At 46.2% G+C, this 5,000-nt stretch overlaps 1 protein-coding gene across 2 annotated transcripts in view; it reads left to right on the top strand.

Annotated features, from left to right (window-relative positions):
- The window catches only part of palld (palladin, cytoskeletal associated protein), a 42,969-nt gene that overhangs the window by 14,131 nt on the left and 23,838 nt on the right, over positions 1 to 5,000 (top strand). The window lies entirely within an intron of this gene.

Here is a 5,000-nt window from a genome sequence, read left to right as displayed (position 1 = left end):
GTATTTTTATACTGTAGTTTGACGTCATTCCCAAACCCGTGGTTCCACTACTCTTCATGTCTGTTGGGATTTCTACTGGAGTGAATCATCGCAGGGATTTAGTTTTCATGATGTCACAGGCAGGTTTGTGGGATTAATTAGATGATTGTGATAAATACTAATCCTACCTCCCTGCCTCTAGCACACTCCATCCCTCTCGTCGAAACATCCCCTGAACTTTGACCTTTGGACTGGGGCCAAGATCCCCTTACTTATACTTATTTCACCCAGCAGCTCTTCTACCTCCCATTCATTTGGACGTCACCTTCATGGAACAATGAAGGATTTGAAAGTGATCTGGATGTTGAAAAAGGTCTCCTGATTGAACATCTCTTCAAGTTGAACACGGTGCCAGTGTTGAATAAAGTCTCTAGTGCCCAACAATGTCTCTGGTGTTGAGCAAGGTTTGGTCGTGTCCGTAAACAACCGGCACTGTCTACAGCTCACCCAATGGTTTTGATTAGAGAGCGCAGACGTGACATTGACCGGCCCTCTTGGCTGTAGCCAAGCCTGTGTTTTTTCCTGTGTGGTGGTGGCGGTTTGAGATTCTGTGGTGCTCTTTGAAGCGCACGGACATCCCTCCATTATAGCTGGATCCTCACTCTTCCTGTGGTGGATAATAAAACCAGCATGGCCTCTGTTGTAGTTTGTAATTAGGACTACAGACAGCCTACACACCACCGCTATGCTCTGTTGTCCTGCAGTCTGGTGGTGGAGGCAGGGAGTGACAGACAGACACACAGGAATTTGGGCAGCAAGGGACAGACAGACAGACCGAGAGAACGATGGACCGACAGGGAGACAGATATACAGGGAGGAAGAGATGGACATACAGGTAGAGACAGGCCAGTTTAGGTCCCTGATGTCCCATAATTCCTCGCGTTCTCTCTCTCTCTCTCTCTCTCTCTCTCTCTCTCTCTCTCTCTCTCTCTCTCTCTCTCTCTCTCTCTCTCTCTCTCCTCTGTGTCTCTCTCTCTTTTTCTCCCTTTCTTTCTCTCTTTCCCCCTCTGTGCTGGCCTGTTCTCTGGGGCTTGTGGTGAAACCGACCTTCGCTTCATAAAACTTTCCATCAACAGCGGTGAATAACAGACGGGTCGGGCCAGGAGACCGGGGCCCAGTTGCACGCAGCCCCGGCTAGAGGGGCCATGGGGTCTCGACTCTTCCCCTGGCCTCTGGGTCTCAGGGTTGGCGCGGCCTCTGGGTCTTGTGTGACATGTGCTGGTTAACTGAGCATGATGAGCACAATGAGAAAACGGCTCTTCTATGACCATTATTTTAGTATGCATTCATTAAGCCGACTCTAATAACCAAATTGTGGAGACGCATTTTTAGACGCAGGTCGATACGGAGCAAGGAGGGTCATGGGTTAAGGGTTAGATGCCCATTGGTCACCCTCCATGAAAATGTATGCACTGACGGTATTGTTAGTTTGGGATAAAATCAACTTGTGGAGGAATTGTATTTATATAATGAGTATGGTGCCCTCTGTGACTTCCTTAAAGGGGTGATATCATGCTTTTTCGACTTTTCCCTTTGCTTTAAGCCCGAGCCAGGGGGGGTATTCACGCCCACCGAGAACGCTCCTTAAAGGTCCCACGACATGCTACCAGGTGTGGTGTGATTAGCCGTTACACGCCATTTTGGAAATGTGCCCCTTATGACATCACAGGTGGGCGTATCCACCTAGATGTATGACGGATAGATGAGCAACGTTTGCTAAAGTCCAGTGGGTAGGCTGGTTGACTGATCTATCCAGCACACATCTAGGGAGACACGCCCACCTCTGATGTCATAAGGGGCAGATTTCCAATATGGCTTGTAACGGCTAATCACACCACACCTGGTAGCATGTCATGGGACCTTTAATAAGTGCATGAAACAGCTTGTTTGCACTCAAACATTACTTCCCTAACAGTGTGATGTCAAACTGTGCAATGGGTGGTGCTGAAGTGCAGAAGTCTCGCCTCCCAGGTACCTGCAATGTTTACCATTCTTATGGCTGTGAATTTGCCGACGCAAAGTGTTCGACTCAGTTACTCGAAATTAACAGTAACATACAGACATGTAACCCTATTATAGTAGCAACCCCATATGTAATTATTAACCCTAAAAAAGCATGATATGGGATATTCAACACATAAAATGTAGTCAATTCAAATGTCCACATAGGAACAGGTTTCAGAACAGCACAGTTCTCAAAACTGGAACAGTTTTCAGAGCAGAACAGTTCTAAGACCAGAACAGTGTTCAGATCAGAACAGTCCTTGACCAGAACAGCATTCAGACCAGAACAGTGCTCAGACCAGAACAGTGTTCACATTCCATTGAAAGTAACAGTTTAATCCTCCCCTACTCCAACATTCCACACAAATGGACAAATAACATGAATTTAGAGGCATTAATCATTAGCGTCTGTCTCCAATGCGTGTACGAAGTAATTATCCATAATAACATATCATCAAGTTTGATTGATAGAAAACTTTTATTGTGCTGCTCAATCATAGCGCTCTGCATTTGGTCAGTACATTGAGGGGTTTCAGCAGCGTGCTCTGAGTATATGTGGTTGTGTGTTTGTGCAAGTGTGTTTGTGTCTGTTTCAGAGAGTTTTTTGTTTCTGTGAGTTGGTGTGTATGTGTGTGAGTTTTTGTTTCTGTGAGTGTTGGTGAGTGTGTCGGTTGGTCTTTATGTTTGTTTGTATGTGTGTGTGTCTGTCTATGTGTGTGTGTCTGTGTATGTGTGTGTATTTGTGTGTGTTTATACTGGTCTCTGTGTGTGTATGTGTGTGTGTGTGTGTGTGTGTGTGTTTGTATGGCTGTGTGTATGTGTGTGTCTGATGTATATCTGTTTGTGTGTGTATATGTGTGTGTGTGTGTGTGTGTGTGTGTGTGTGTGTGTGTGTGTGTGTGTGTGTGTGTGTGTGTGTGTGTGTGTGTGTGTGTGTGTGTGTGTGTGTGTGTGTGTGTGTGTGAGTGTGTGTGTGTGAGTGTGTGTGTGTGTGTGTGTGTGTGTGTGTGTGTGTGTGTGTGTGTGTGTGTGTGTGTGTGTGTGTGTGTGTGTGTGTGTGTGTGTGTGAGAGTGTGTGAGTGTGTGTGTGTGTGTGTGTGTGTGTGTGTGTGTGTGTGTGTGTGTGTGTGTGTGTGTGTGTGTGTGTGTATGTGCTGGTCTGGTCTGGATTTCATCAGACTGTTTGTTTCAAACAATGGTTTCCATCTCCATGGTTCTATCTCCAGAGGGCTGGAGTCTGGATTCACCGTGCACAGCGGGGCCGTCCGCAGAAACTCTTTTACATCCTCTGCAGATTAGAAGGTCTTTGCTCACTAACACCAGCACTTCCTGGACTTTGGTAATGATAGATGGCTTCATGGAAATGTAGTGGCCCTGGAAACCTCTCACCTGTTTCTGTAGATATGCAACGCACACATATGTGCAAATACACACTGGCATACGCCAACACACATACATCAAATACATGAAAACCCACAGAGATATGCACACAGACACACACACAGTCACAAACACACACACACAGTCACAAACACACACACACACACACACACACACACACACACACACACACACACACACACACACACACACACACACACACACACACACACACACACACACACACACACACACACACACACACACACACACACACACACAGAGGCAAGGCAAGGCAGACAGACAGACAGACAGACAGACAGACAGACAGACAGACAGACAGACAGACAGACAGACAGACAGACAGACAGACAGACAGACAGACAGACAGACAGACAGACAGACAGACAGACACACACACACACACACACAGGCACACAGGCACACACAAAATACAAACTCTAAACCTTTCTGGTCATAAAAAGTAGGTTTACTACTATAAACACATTCGTATGACAATATTATATTGTATTAGTTTAACCCTTCCCCTGCTTGTGTTTGATTTAAAGGTGCAATCTGTAACATTTTAACTAGATAGTATCTTAAAATAAGCTAGACATATCTGTAGTCAATGCTGATTGAAATCACATCCTAAATGAGGTGTCCTAGAAAAGATAGGCAGGAAGAATAGCTATTGAAATTCAACCATGCAATGATTTTCATCAAACGCCTCAAAATGAACCTCTCTCTATTGGCCAAATGTGACAGGAGTTTTCCAAACCAGACGTTTTGCATTTCTCAAACAATTATCCTGGGCTGGCTTCTGATGGCTGCAATTGGTTCTGCGGTCCAGATCTGGTGGGTATGGATCTAATCAGTATTCTGAGGCCATGTAAGACACACTTTCAGACCAGCTGAACACCACTCCACCAACTTAACATAGACCTTTGCATTGGGGTCAATTGTTATCCGCCATTGCAGCAGGGTCAGGGTTTGGTGTTTATTAAATTACCGTTTGTACATCTTAGCAAGTGAGGGTGAGGCACGCTAGACAGGAAGTTTTAGTCATAGTGGAGTTCTTGACTTCCAGCTAAGTTGTTCCCTGCCAGTGAACTCTGATGAAGCGGATCAGACAGGGAACCAGAAGCCTTGTTCTGATTTCCTCAATGGGTTACTGTCAGTCAGTCAGTGGGATTGAGAAGATTATGATGACGCTCTTTCACCTGTCTACACCTGTTTTCTACTCTGCCGCTTGGTGACGCAAATCAGCATCAGGTGTGGTGAACGGTGACACAAGCTTTGGAGATACAGTATACGCATTGGTTCCTAGTCCGCCCGAGTCTGTTGAGTCACTAACTGCCATCCTTCTGCCGGCCCTTTTCATTGACTTTCTCCCTTGCCCGGGATGCAAACCCGCTCCACTAGGGTTAGGTGCATGTTCTCCAGAATGACGTGTGAGTACAGGGGCACTATTGTGCGGTGCTGCTTGGCCGACACCCCGCGGTGCATCCAAACCTCTGCAGTACTGCCCCTGCAGAGCAATGACTTCAACCTACAGCGACAGCTCCACTCCCACT

Source organism: Gadus chalcogrammus, chromosome 12 (genome assembly GCF_026213295.1).
Source record: "Gadus chalcogrammus isolate NIFS_2021 chromosome 12, NIFS_Gcha_1.0, whole genome shotgun sequence".
Classification (NCBI taxonomy): Eukaryota; Metazoa; Chordata; class Actinopteri; order Gadiformes; family Gadidae; genus Gadus; species Gadus chalcogrammus.
This window is presented reverse-complemented; position numbering and strand designations above follow the sequence as displayed.